Source organism: Rhinopithecus roxellana, chromosome 2 (assembly GCF_007565055.1).
Source record: "Rhinopithecus roxellana isolate Shanxi Qingling chromosome 2, ASM756505v1, whole genome shotgun sequence".
Lineage (NCBI taxonomy): Eukaryota > Metazoa > Chordata > Mammalia > Primates > Cercopithecidae > Rhinopithecus > Rhinopithecus roxellana.
In genome coordinates this window covers 95,636,338-95,651,643 of record NC_044550.1, presented here as the reverse complement: position 1 = coordinate 95,651,643, position 15,306 = coordinate 95,636,338, and the positions used below count along the sequence as shown (strand labels likewise).

The 15,306-nt window shown below is 39.3% G+C and overlaps 1 protein-coding gene and 2 pseudogenes across 2 annotated transcripts in view; 2 read left to right on the top strand and 1 right to left on the bottom strand.

Moving 5' to 3' along the window:
- The window catches only part of CPE (carboxypeptidase E), a 118,910-nt gene that overhangs the window by 91,392 nt on the left and 12,212 nt on the right, over positions 1 to 15,306 (bottom strand). The window lies entirely within an intron of this gene.
- LOC104663421 lies at positions 634 to 2,918 on the top strand (annotated as a pseudogene).
- On the top strand, positions 12,387 to 13,138 carry LOC115893586 (annotated as a pseudogene). The gene has a single exon (XR_004053643.1). The product of XR_004053643.1 is annotated as a peptidyl-prolyl cis-trans isomerase A pseudogene (transcript).

The window sequence follows — 15,306 nt, the reverse complement described above, 5'->3', positions numbered from 1 at the left end:
TGAATGGAAAAACAAAATATGGTAAATCCACATAATGGAGTACTAATACATGCTACAACATGGGTGAGCCTTGAAAGCCCTATGCTAAGTTAAAGGAGTCAGTCACAAAAGACCACATATTGCACAATTTGATGTATATGAAATGTCTAGAATAAGCAAATTTATGGAGACAAAAAGTAGACTAGTCTGGTTGCCTAGAGTTGTTGGAGCAGGATTGGGAGGAAATGGGAAAATGAGGAGTAACTGCTGACGGGTATGGGGTTCTTTTTGAGGTGATGATATAAATGTTCTAAAATTGTGGGGATATATCCAACACTGTGGATATACTATAAACCATTGAATTTTACTGTTAATTGCATGAACTATTTGGTATGTGAATTCTATCTCAATAAAGCTGCAACAAAATAATAATGACTACAAAGATTTTCGGCCATTAAATATTAAAATATTTAATAAAAGAGGCAAGTTTTAGGAGGGAACTTAAGAACAGTACAACTCTGAAATCTGAGGAAAAAACTCTGAAGTCAGTTCATTTGTATTCTCCTTGGTTATGATAAATCAAAAAAGCCAATACAAAAGATAAGAACGAAATTAAAGAGAAGGGCTCTCCACTGCTGTTCTCTTCAGCTCAACATGGTGGCCTACCGGGCAACTGGCAGCCTCAGCCGCTTCTCTGCCTTCAGGATCCCCCGCTCCCGAGGTTATGTATGCCGCAATTTTACAGGGTCCTCTGCTCTGCTGACCACAACCCATATTAACTATGGAGTCAAAGGGGATGTGGCAGTTATTTGAATTAACTCTCCCCATTCAAAGGTAAAAACACTGAATAAACAAACAGCTGCATTCAGAGTTCACAGAAGTTATGGATGAAATCTGGGCTAGTGATCAAATCAGAAGTGTCATCCTTATCTCATCAAAGCCAGGCTGCTTTATTGTACGTGCTGATATTAACATGTTAGCCACTTGCAAGACCCCTCAAGAAGTAACATAGATATCACAAGAAGCACCAAGAACATTTGAGAAAGTGAAAAGTCCACAAAGCCTGTTGTGACTGCCATCAGTGGATCCTGCCTGGGAGGACTTGAGTTGGCCATTTTATGCCAATGCAGAATAGCAACAAAAAACAGAAAAACAGTATTAGGTGCTCCTGAAGTCTTGCTGGGGATCTTACCAGGAGTAGGAGGTGCACAAAGGCTGCCCAAAATGGTGGGTGTGCCTGCTGCTTTTGACATGATGCTGACTGATAGAAACATTCATGCAGACAGGGCAAAGAAAATGGGACTTGTTGACCAATTGGTGGAATCCCTGGGACCAGGACTAAAACTTCCAGAGGAACAGACAATCAAATACTTAGAAGAAGTTGCAATTACTTTTGCCAAAGGACTAGCTGATAAGATCTCTCCAAAGAGAGACAAGGGATTGGTGGAAAAATTGACAGTGTATGCCATAACTATTCCATTTGTCAGGAAGCAAATTTACAAAACAAGTGGAAGAAAACATGTGAAAGCAGACTAAGGGCTTTATCCTGCACCTCTGAAAATAATTGATATGGTAAAGACTGGAATTGAGCAAGGAAGTGATGCTGGTTATCTCTCTGAATCTCAGAAATTTGGAGAGCTTGCAATGACCAAAGAATCAAAGGCCTTGATGGGACTCTACCATGGTCAAGTCCTGTGCAAGAAGAATACATCTGGAGCTCCACAGAAGGAAGTTAAGCATCTGGTTATTCTTGGTGCAGGGATGATGGAAGCAGGCATCACCCAAGTCTCCATGGATAAGGGGCTAAAGACTACACTTAAAGATGCCACACTCACTGGGCTAGGCCAAGGACAGCAACAAGTGTTCAAAGGACTGACTGACAAAGTGAAGAAGAAAGCTCTAACATCATTTGAAAGGGATTCCATCTTCAGCAACTTGACTGGGCAGTTTGATTACCATGGTTTTAAAAAGACCGACATGGTGATGGACACTGTGTTTGAGGACCTTAGTTTTAAGCACAGAGTGCGAAAGGAAGTAGAAGCAGTGACTCTAGATCACTGTGTCTTTGCCAGTAACATATCTGCTCTCCCAATCAGTGAAATTACCGCTATCAGCAAAAGACCTGAGAAGGTGATTGGCAGGCACTACTCTCCTGCGGACAAGAGGCAGCTGCGGGAGATGATCACAACCGAGAAGACGTCCAAAGACACCAGTGCCTCAGCTGTAGTGTCCATCTCAAGCAGGGGAAGGTCATCATTGTGGTTAAGGATGGACCTGGCTTCTATACCACCAGATGTCTTGCACCCATGATGTCTGAAGTCATCCAAATCCTCCAGGAAGGAGTTGACCCGAAGAAGCTGGATTCCCTGACCACAAGCCTTGGCTTTCCTGTGGGTGCTGCCACACTGGTGGATGAAGTTGATGTGGATGTAGCGAAACATGTGGCGAAAGATCTGGGCAAAGCCTTTGGGGAGCAGTCTGGAGGTGGAAACCCAGAACTGCTGACACAGATGGTGTCCAAGGGCTTCCCAGGTCACAAGTCTGGGAAGAGCTTTTCCACCTATCAGGTGGGTGTGAAGAGTAAGAATTTGAATTCTGACATGGACAGTATTTTAGCAAGTCTGAAGTTGCCTCCTAAGTCTGAAGTCTCCTCAGATGAAGACATCCAGTTCCGCCTAGTGACAAGATTTGTGAGTGAGGCAGTCATGTGCCTGCAAGAGGGGACCTTGGCCACACCTGCAGAGGGAGACACTGGAACCATCTTTGGGCTCAGCTTCCCACCTTATCTTGGAGGGCCTTTCCGCTTTGTGGATCTGTATGGCACCCAGAAGACAGTGGATGGGCTCAAGACGTATGAAGCTGCTTATGGAAAAGAGTTCACCCCATGCCAGCTGCTAGCTGGCCACACTAACAGCCCTAACAAGAAGTTTTACCAGTGAGCAGGCCTCATGCCTCACTCAGTCAGTGCACTAACCCCAGCTGCCGGCAGAGGTGGTTCTCCAACAGAGTGGCGTCTAGATTTATCAGAGTTACGAGAAGGAAGACAAACTCCAGCACTGGGTTTGCTCCCTCATTAAAGTGCCTTCAGCCAAGATCATCTCTCCCTCCTGGTGAAGTCTGACTGCGAATTAGAGTTTGCACTTCCTATTGGAAGGTGGAAGCCCCTGTGCTCATTGTATAAGCCCTGAGGCCTAGAGTGGCAGCCAAGAGCCATCTGGAGCCATCTCTCTGCCTGTTCCTCCCAGGAAGCCAGGGTGGCCAGGGGTGGTGAGGGCAATTCTGCACCCAGCCAAACATATAACAATAAAAACCAAACTCTGTTAAAAAAAAAAAAAAAAAAAAAGAATGAAATTAAAAACATGAATTACAAGAGGCTTTCAACATCCTCTTTTTATGTTGTTAGCAAGCCAGAAAACACATTCCCCATGGCATATGTTACAATTTAAATTTCGTTCAACAATCAAATCATTGTCACATTAATAGTGCTAGTAGGATTTTAGAGCTGGGGCCCCAGTGATTATCTATTCCAACTTCCAGATTTTACAAAAACAGACTGCTCTAACATTTTTCATACAACTCCACACAGCTTCCCCATCAGTGTGCAGACGTTAATTTTTGCTTAACGTAATTCTAATAAACTGTTTTCTGGAACATGTGTTTCAGCCTCAAAAATATGATTTTTTAAAAAATTTCTTACACTATCTTTTCACATTTAGTTAACATGAGCCTTTCTTTGTTTCAATGAGAGGTGGTGACGCTTTCCTTTGTGATACACACATCATAAACCAGTGGCCCTCAGCTTTTGTTTTTTAATACTTGCTTACGTAAGTTTTACAGAGCTATGAAAGAATCAAACAGCAATCAAAATATTCTTCATAATCATCGTTAATTTCTAGTTGATTTCCAGTGTTAACTTTTTCAATCTGAGTTCAAAATTTGGTGTGCCTGCATTTTAGTTCAGGGCCAGATATTTCCCAGTGTTTGATTGTTTCAAATCCAGAAAAAGAGAAGAAGAGTCTGGCATTTTACGTTCCAGATTTCAAAACAACTATTTCCAAAGAAAAAATACCTTAAAATATTTTTTAAAAACAAAGGTAGCTTTCTCATTTCTGTTTTTCTACTTGCCACATTCTTCAGGTTTTCGTATTGACTCCTCTTCGGGGGAGAGTAAATCTTTTTGTGACATATTTGTCACAAAAAGTGTATATTTTAATTTACATGGTGCATTAGGCCATTTTTGCATTACCATAAAGAAATATCGGTGACTGAGTAATTTACAAAGAAAGGAAGTTTAATTGGCTCACGGTTCTGCAGGCTGTACAAGAACGATGCTGGCATCTACTCGGCTTCTGGGGAGGCCTCAGGGAGCTCTCACTTGTAGTAGAAGCTGGAGCATGCACATTACATGGAGGGAAAGGGAGTAAGGCGGGGGAGGTGCCACACACTTAATCAGATCCCGTGAGAACTCACACCAGGGGATGGCATCAAGTCATTCATGAGGAATCTGCCCCCATGATCCAAACACCTCCCGACAGGACCCATCTCCAACACTGGCAATTACATTTCAACATGAGATTTGGTCAGGGATAGATATCCAGACTACAGCACAAGGTGTCATGTAACAGGCCAGAATCACTAGAAACACCAACATCCTTGAAGACTGAATTATGCATCTCAATAATTCTATGTAACTATAAGAATAATATAGGTTATAAATGGGACCAGTCATTTACAAAATTCATTCAAATATCTGAAGAGGTAGATGATCATCTAAGCAAATACTGAGAGAATCAGGCTGAAAATGTTGGCCACTATTATTATCAGCATATTTTCCTTCTCTTTCACAAATAAATTGGTACAAAACAGTAGTGGCTTCTTAATCCATAAAGAAGCTTTATTACATCTTTATTAAATATATCTTTTTGATGGAAATATTTTACATCTTTCTGAAGAAAGAACTGACATAAAAATAAAATAATCTGTCCATTTATCACATTTCCCTAATTATCCTTTCCTCTTCATACCATTGTCACCACACCCTTCCAGGTCCTTATCAAATTACACCAGTATTACTCTGTCAGCCTTTTGCCCAGCCTCCCAGCCCCTACTTTGAACACATCTGGCTTAATATTAAAATAACTAATTTTACTACAACACCACTTTCCACAGAATCATTCTACGCTTACAAGACTGCAAAAGCCCAGTAACCCACCATTGTGTCTAAATTCCTCTGTCCAGCTTTCAGGGCCTCATATATTATGGTATCACCCAATCTTTCCAAAAGTATTTCATGTTCCCTCACACATAAACCCTCCTCCACTCAGGAAGGCAGATGTTCCACAAGACAAGAAATAATGGGAGGAGAATACGGTTTGGGAAATAATAATAATTTCTCTTATTCATTAAGTGTACGTTGTGTGCCATGAATTGTGCCCAGCACATTACATATGCTATTTCGTTTTACCCACACATAAACCTTACGTGACAGGTTTCATGATTTTACGGAGTAGAAGCTGAGCCACACGGAGACTTTCTCCTTTAAGGCCGTTAAGCTATTAAATGGCAGAGCCGGCAGCCTTATGTCTCACTCCAATGATCAAGTTCTTGTCCACATGTTGAGTAGCACTTATAGTAAAGGTGTACTAGGCAGGTGGATGTGCAAATCTGAAGCTCAGTGGGGAGAAACAAGGGTTATATTTTTCCATCACTGGCTTCTAGGTAACTGCACCTGTTGTTATGAGTGAGCTTGTCTACAGAAAAGGTGTGTAACGAAGAGAAGAAACCAAGAACAGAACTCTAAACAGTGGCACCACTTTCAGGGTGGACAGAAGAGACGGCCCCAGAGAAGACTGAGAAGGTGTCAGGAGAACCAGAAGAGTTAACCAGTAGAAATCAAAGAAGTGGGGTTTCAAGTCACAATAAAGGGGAGTAGTCAGCTGTATAAAGAAAAAAAAAATCAAATAAGGTCAAGTAAGATAAAGTTTGAAAACTGCTCATTAGAAATGGTGGTGAAGAGCTGGGATAACTCATAACTTATTATCCAAACCAGGACAGTTTTGAGGGTGAAAGAGGGTTCTATTAACAAATACCGCAGGAACACTGAATATGGTGGAAACCAAGACATAAGGTCCCCCTATTAAGAAGTCAGTAGTGGCCCTTTGTGAGAACCACATGAAGAGAGTAATGCAGTGACCGCCACAATGATGTGAGTTCAGGAATGAATGTGTGTTGAAAATAGTATGTAATCTTTCAAAAAAACTTAGTTTATTCCTTCTTTACTCCCACTGCTTCACTTGACTAGCCTTTAGAAAAAGAAAGACTTGATGTGATGAATGGGTGAGAGAAAAGGTGAGTGTTAGAGGTGAAACTGCCCTTTACTTACTCCTTATCCATTTGTTTGACTTCTTCCTCTTGACTCTACTGAAACTACTTCCCCAAATGTCCCCAATGACTTCCAACCAGTGCTGGGAGTGAGTGACCTTTACTGTATCCTCTGCTTCATTAACTTCCACAGCATTTGGCATCATCATATGCCCCCAGTCCTATCTTGAGACTACAGCTCCGAATCATACGTACTGTCTCTCTTTCTCTGACTACATCTCTCTGCTCTCTTTTGCTCATTTAATCTTAAAAATGTTGGTGTATTCAAATTTCTGCCTCATACACTTTCTCTCCATCTCTCTGCTCTCTTCTTGCTCATTTAATCTTAAAAATGTTGGTGTGTTCTAAGTTTCTGCCTGATACACTTTCTCTCCTTTGTCTATTCTCCCTCCCTCAGTTATCTCATCCATAATCACCGTTTTCACCCTCACCAGTCATGCAAATGACACCTAAATCTTTTTCTCTGTCCTCAAATTCTGCCATGAAATGATTTTCATTTCAAACTGATGACCATATATCTCTCTCCAGGTAGTGGGGCCACAACACCTCCCTAAATATGTCAAAAGCATACAATATCCTTTTCTTAAATTAGCAGCTCACAAATGGTCTATTTCTATTAACTCCCGAAAAAATGAAGTCTAAATCCTCAGCCTAGCATTTAAGGATATTCATGATATGACCAAAGACTACTTGTAAAGATTTTGCTTCCTCTACATGTACAGCAAGGTCTAAGCACAAAGTGCTCTGTTATTATCCTCTGAACATTACCTTGGAACCCACTCTTAGAGAGGCTGGGATTATAACACCGATGAATGCTACTGTTTCTCCTAGAATTCTCTTCTCTCCTCTACACTGGTCAAGATTAAGCTAATCAGAAATCTTGGTGAGCATCCTTATTAAATGTGTCCTCCATTCTTCAGTCTCAAATTTTGCTTTGTATTACTCTTAAGGTACTTGTCATTTTCTGTCTTATCATAACATGTGCATGTGTCTTATCCTCCCTAGTATACTGGGAACTCCTTTAAAAGAGGATATGTGACCAGGCACAGTGGTTCATGCCTGGTAATCCCAGCACTTTGGGAGGCCAAGGCATGTGGATCACCTGAGGTCAAGAGTTCGAGACCAGCCTGGCCAACATGGTGAAACCCTGTCTCTACTAAAAATACAAAAATTAGCTGGGTGTGGTGGCACGCACCTGTAACCCGAGCTACTCAGGAGGCTGAGGCAGGGGAATTGCTTGAACTTGGGAGGTGGAGGTTGCAGTGAACTGAGATCGTGCCACTGCACTCCAGCCTGGGTGAAAGAGTGAGACTCTTTCTCAAAAAAAAAAAAAAAAAAAAAAGAGGGTATGTCTTTTCGCAGATGTACAACAGGTATTTACTGTTTAGAATCGATAGTTATAATTAGTAGAATAGATGCATTTGACATCTTAATACATCTTACTTGAAAATCCATTATTTTTATCACCCTCAAAAGTAAAAGAAAAACTGACAGCTATTTATGCTCTGACATATTAAACATCCTCAGTAATCATTATTTTAAAACTATATCTCTGGTTTATGAACATATAATTTGACAGAACAGTTTATCAAGTAGATTAATTTTTAGGCACATCAAGATTAATATGATCATTTAGTAGAGTATATTTAGGCAATTAAATTTTTATAATATAAGTAAGTACAACAGCAAAACCCTTTAATGCCTACTGTCAAAGCCTAGAATTGTGAATTAATTGATTATAATAGGTTGTGATTTGAAGTGGAACTTCTTAGTCCGTGATTGATTAAACCAAGTAATGCCTGCAAAACCTATTTTTAACACCTCAGTGTATATCACCTGCTGTTCTTTGTTTAACACAACTGTACCTTTAAAGACAGCTAATGCCAGATGGTCTCCTCAATAAAAAACAGCAGGAAGCAACATATTAATGCCACTCAACAAGCAAGTCTGCAGACAGCCAGCCAATGAAATCAGTCTTCAGTTGCTAAGCCATTCTGTCACCATGGCAACACCTACTTCAGAAAAAATATTGGATTTTCAAGTCAAGTGAGCCACCCACCTTAAAATTCCAGATCCTCCAAGCTATGATCACCAGATACTTTAGTTAAAATAACTGCTTAGATTTTTTCCATTGACCTAAAATCAGGGCTATCTTGAAAAGCCATTTGCCTTTCCATTTTTAAATGTTTATTTACTCTCAGTTTCTAACTTTCCTCATTTTCTAGATAAACATACTCCATTTAAATGTGTGTAGGCATATGTATACATATGCACATTTGTATACAAGTACCTATATGTATATATGTATTTATACATACATATATACATACAGGTGTATGTGTGTGTATATATATGTGTGTGTGTATATGCACACACACACACACACACACATGCACCTGTAGGCTAATAGTCCTAAATATAAATACAAATCTTAACGTCTCAGAAAACTGTCACTGGTACATGCTCTTATCAATCTTTTACTAATATTACATCTGATGTAAATAAGCAATTAATAAAATAAGTTTATGTATTAATTAGAATAATTAATTAATTGAGATCAGAATAATATTCTTTTTGTTACCAGCCTCTAAATTATTTAGTATGAATGTTCAAGATAACATTAAAACCTTAGTGGGGGAGTTGTTATTTTTTTTTGAGAAATGGGGACTTGCTGTGTCACTCAGGCTATGTACAGTGGTGCAATCATAGCCCACTGTAGCCTCCAACTCCTGGGCTCAAGCAATCCTTCCACCTCAGCCTCTGGAGGAGCCAGGACTATAGGCATGCATCACCATGCCCAGCTAATTTTTCTTTTTTTTTTTTTTTTTCTGGTAGAGATGGGGTCTTGCTATGTCACCCAGACTGGTCTCAAACTTCTGGCCTCAAGCAGTCCTCCCACATTGGCCTCCCAAAGTGCTGAAATTTCAAGCATGAGCCACTATGCCTGGCCAAAAGCTTGTTTTTAATACAGCTCCATTTTTAAGTGGAAATGATTATTTGTCCTGTAAAAGGAAGATAATCCTGTTTTATCTGATGAAAATGCAGAGAATCTAAAATAATATTTGGAAATACATTGTATAATCAAGATAAGATGGTAAAAAGGATGCTTACTTTGAAAGCATGGAAAGAGAGTATTTAAGAACATGGCTGCAGCTTCCACTCAAGTCACATGGTAAGAAGGAACATTTCTCCAAAAAAAGGAAAAGAGGAGCTAATATCAGAAGGGAGGAAGACAAAAGAAATAGGTGTCTAATATACGGAACTGTGTATTTATTTAAGAATGTAGCTGTATATACATATATATTCTAACCTTGGTTTTGCCACTTACAGACCTGTGATGTTAAACAAATCACTTAATCTCTCTGAGCCTCAGTTTCCTAATTTATAGAATGGGGATAATTATAGTACCAAGCCCACAAGGGATATGTGGGCAAGTTGTGCCTTTAAACATCACTTGGCATATATCAAGCATTATTTAAGTGTGAGCAGTAATATAAAGTAAGTTCATATTCTCTCCACCACATTTAAACATTTTTTCTTGGCCTTTCTATTTCATCTTTAAGCTTTATTTTCTAACTTTCTCTGTGTTTTGATGCTTTTTGTTTTCAGTTGGCTTCACTTTCTTATTTTTATTTTATTTTAATTGTATTATTTGTGGAGACAAGGTCTCATTCTATCACCCAGGCTGGAGTTCAGTGATGTGATCACCAGTCACTACAGCCTCAACCTCCTGGGCTCAAGCCAATCCTCTCACCTCAGCCTCCTGAGTAGCTGGAACTACAGGAGCATACCACCACACCTGGCTAATAGTTTGTAATTTTTTTTTCTTTTTTTTTTGGTGGAGACAGGGTCTCACCATGTTGCTCAGGCTGGTCTCAAGTGAGTCTGAGTGGTCTCAAACTCTCCAGCTCAAGTGATTGATCTGCCTCAGCCTCCCAAAGTGCTGGGATTACAGGCGTGAGCCACCACACCCAGCCTTCTTCTTTAATCTTAAATATTATATTTCTGTCTATTTTATTCTTTTTAATAATCTCCTTTTTTTTTTTTTTTTTTTTTTTTTGAGACAGAGTGTGGCTCTGTTGCTCAGGCTGGAGTGCAGTGGCACAATTTCATCTCACTGCAACCTCCATCTCCCAGGTTCAAGTGATTCTCCTGCCTCAGCCTCCAGAGTAGCTGGGATTACAGGTGCCCACCATCACACCCTGCTAATTTTTGTATTTTAGTAGAGATGGGGTTTCACCATGTTGGCCAGGCTGGTCTCAGACTCCTGGTCTTGAGCTCCTGGTCTCAAGTGATCTGCCTGCCTTGGCCTTCCAAAGTGCTGGGATTACAGGTGTGAGCCACCATGACCAGCCTATCTTAACTTCTTACCTGATATTTCCAACATTTGATGGCTCACTTCTTTAGATCTATCTCAAAGTCAAGTTGTGGGAGTTACACAGAGACAGAGAGAGCATGGAGGGTCATACCAACAGTCGTTACAGCACCCAGTAAATTCCCTAGCCCCGTTAAAGATGACTCCAGGAACAAATTCAGGAATATGATATAACATATTTCCCAGGGACCACAGACTCATTGTGCGAAGAGCAAATCTGATTATCTAAAAAGTATTCTTAAACGGAGACTTTGCTATATTTTAGATTTCAAAACACACATACCATTTTTCCTTTAGAGGAGAGAGAAAAAAAAAAGAGGGTAGGGATAGCAAATGAAACTTCTTTAGGACAACTCCTTTTTGTGACAGAAAAAAAGTTGCAGTGGTCTTAGAATAACTGATTGGATGAAAGGCAATCTAGTTTTTGTTTACTTAAGAGAAGGGAGAACTCCTCTTAATATCAGAATTAGCCCAGTCCATACAGGTGACATTAGGTTCACAAACCTTTCATGACAAGTGTTTTGGGGGGTTTTTTGTAATTCTACTTCTGAAATGCTTTGGGCATCTACATGTTATGCATGTGCCCAGTGAGCATTCTCTGAGGGTTAAGAATCATTTCCCAACTATCCTGTACAATTCTCTACATGTGAATTATCATGTAATACTTTTGAACTACACATAATGCACAGAATTTATGATTTCAAGTTTGATCCCATGCGATTTAATTTCTAAGCAGAATACATATTTAACAGAAGGCAAGAAAGAAGATGAAATGTGGTTCACAATTTTTTCATCATAATCCATTTATATAAGATAACTTGGAAAAGAATCTTTAAGTCATTTTTATTAGTCTGTCAAAGAAATGGCTGCTAATAAAACTACCCAATCAAACCATTACCAATACAGTACATTGACCCTTGGCATAGGTAGAACTTGCTTTCCATCCTTTCTTCCTAATCTCTTACTTAACTAGGCTCTGGACTCCCACTCTCATTAACACCCAAAGGTTAGCTCTATGCACAGGTCAAATGTCAAATGGAGAATTAAAGCAATTGTCTGAATAATTCAAATTTAATACTTTCACCAGAAATATTATTACAATCAAAATAAATTTCACCCCAAATTAACCATGAAATTGTCTCCAGTCTTTTCGTTGCATTATTAGCCCATTTCCTGCTCATATGAGAACACACCCTTTCACACAAACATCAGCCAGAAGACTTCGGAATATTTTGCTTGCTAATATCCTGACTATAAATTACCATCAGAATTCATCAACTAATCATTTTGGTAGAGTTTCTCATAGGACAAAAATCAAAACAAAAAAACGTCATTCATACATATATCATATGTTCTTAAATTCAGTAATGCATACCACTCTTTCCTGTCCAATCATTTAAGGAGGCTCTTCATTCCAGATATAGTTCCTTTATATGTTTCTCCTTTTTAATAAAGGCTGTTCATTAAACATGCAATACATTATCAATGACTCTTATTTTAATATGTTTCATAAAACTTTCACAAATATGGAAATAAAGTCCTTTGAGAAATTGTGTGATGATTGTGGGTTTGGAAAACATTTTCAACAAATATGTGATCTCCTTCAGCACAAATAACATTTTTCACATTAAAAAAAAAAATTTTAGGCTTTGCAGACGCTGCCGCCGAGGAAATTCTTGTACTACTAGCCATGGTCAACCCTACCGTGTTCTTCGACATTGCCGTCGACGGCGAGCCCTTGGGCCGCGTCTCCTTTGAGCTGTTTGCAGACAAGGTTCCAAAGACAGCAGAAAATTTTCGTGCTCTGAGCACTGGAGAGAAAGGATTTGGTTATAAGGGTTCCTGCTTTCACAGAATTATTCCAGGGTTTATGTGTCAGGGTGGTGACTTCACACGCCATAATGGCACTGGTGGCAAGTCCATCTATGGGGAGAAATTTGAAGATGAGAACTTCATCCTAAAGCATACAGGTCCTGGCATCTGGTCCATGGCAAATGCTGGACCCAACACAAATGGTTCCCAGTTTTTCATCTGCACTGCCAAGACTGAGTGGTTGGATGGCAAGCATGTGGTCTTTGGCAAAGTGAAAGAAGGCATGAATATTGTGGAGGCCATGGAGCACTTTGGGTCCAGGAATGGCAAGACCAGCAAGAAGATCACCATTGCTGACTGTGGACAACTCGAGTAAGTTTGACTTGTGTTTTATCTTAACCACCAAACCATTCCTTCTGTAGCTCAGGAGAGCACCCCTCCACCCCATTTGCTCGCAGTATCCTAGAATCTTTGCGCTCTCACTGCAGTTCCCTTTGGGTTCCATGTTTTCCTTGTTCTCTCCCATGCCTAGCTGGATTGCAGAGTTAAGTTTATGATTATGAAATAAAAACTAAATAACAAAAAAAAAAATTTAATAGGGGCAGAGTCTTGCTATTTTGCCCAGGCTGGTCTCAAACTACTGGGCCCAAGCAATCCTGCCCTCTCAATCACATTAAAATTTAATGCAGACATATGAACAGATCAACACGAGTATGATTTTTTAGAAGGAAACCTCACCCAATTTTAGTTATTTATATTATTCAGCCTCAACGTCCAGTGACACAACACATGATTCATTCTGTGTGGTGCACATAACCGAGGGTTGCCCTTGCACACCACAGCACCCTTCCCAGAGGCCCACTCCCAATTATCATATTCTCTTAGGACCGGGATTCCTAAATGTCAGTCACGTGGGAGATGCCAGCCTTAAATTCAAAAAATTACTTGAATCTATTCGCAGAAGCACTGTGGTATAGTAGGTATCTGATCTTTGCTAATAAGTTTTCATAATTGTATTGTAACTTACATGGAACAGTCCTTCCTTGGGCCATCTTGGATTTTACAACTCCCTAACTCAAAGCAAGATTAAGCACTTCACCCCATCTCCCAAAGTAATTCACTCCACGAATCATTATGGAGCACTGTAGATCTGCTGATGTCCCCATCCATTATTTCTGTTTCCCCAAAGTTTCTCTTGAGCCACCAGCCCTTAAATCTTTCTCTTCTCTCTCTCTGAGTCTCTACACACCCTCTGAATATGTCCCTCTCTTTCTTATCCAGTTTAGGTCCTCAGCCTTCCTGAAGGCCCAGCCCTCCAAAAAGTTTATCAGAGCAGTCTTCCAACAAAAGCTTGTTTCTTCCTAGAGACTGGATTCTACTGCCAAGAAAAATAACATTTTCTGTATGTACTTACAGTGTGCTGGAGTGATTTATTCAATGTTTTCCTGATTTTTTGCCACCCTAGGCCCTGTTCATCCACCTCCGGCACACCCATACCCATCTACAGCACACAGGTCAAGAAGCTCTGCTCTAAGGATTTGAAAACATGCTGATAAGTTACATTCCAGTAACGCCCTCACAGACTTCGGTTCACATTAACAGCTCATGACCCTCCATGACCAGTAAGAAATAGTTACGTTTATTTCTCCATCTGTGGACGTTGCTATGGGAAATGCTTTAAGAAGAGTGTCCAACTGTGTATCAGAAAATGAGTTCCAAGCCTCCTGGGCTTCAGAACCTTGGGCAGGTTGTTTAATCTCTCTCTGAAGCTCAACTTAATCATCTATAAAATGAGAGTGCTCCTTCTAGCTAGGAAAAAACTATAATTGTAATGTTTCACAATTCTATGGAACACTAATGAAGATTGGGTTTAACATCAGGAGTAATTCAAAATAAATTTACCCTAATCAAAAACCTATAATTGGAAAAATTAGTTAAATACTAAATATTTCTGCAAAGTGAATTTCTCTCCCCAAAGCATCTGACAAACTGCATGATCATTATTCAAGTGTTAGACAAATGCAGCTGGATGAATGCTCTAAAACAGCTGCCAAACCATGGAGAAAATCTATGGGCTGAATTCTCCTTCAATAACTCAGACGACATTGCTTTTTTTGTTCTTGTTCTTATTTTTGTGGGTTTTTACAAAACATAGTTTTTGAATTACATAGCCAAAACAGAACACTAATTGAGCTATACTTAATTGCTGGAAATTAGCCTAACAAGATCAAAATTACACAGCATCTTTATATTCCATGGCTTACTAGAGAGTGCTCAATAATAGCTACCTAGGGAGGAAAAGTATCAGTAATCAATTGTTGCTAAGTACAGTATAATCTAGTATATGCTTAATATGCTTCTACTTATATACTATATAACTGTATTATGTGTTTGTTTATGTATGTTATTTATGTATGTGATATATTATAACAGACTATATATGTGCCAGATAATTATGTTCCATTAACATGGAAAATTTTCATCTAGAGAAAATTTTCATTTTAGAGAATGCAGTTTTGGGGGTGTTGTCCTTTGAGGCTGATTTCCCTCGTTAAGACATTAAAACTATTTGGGATGGAGCTTCTACTAGGATAAGCTCCATTATATTATATATAAATATAAAATATTTATAATATTTCATTATCTATTTATAATATCATTACAATAGTATAATATTTATACTATAGTAATGGAACAATGGAATATAAATAAAATATGTAAGTATAAGCTCCATTATAATATATACATATGTAATATAT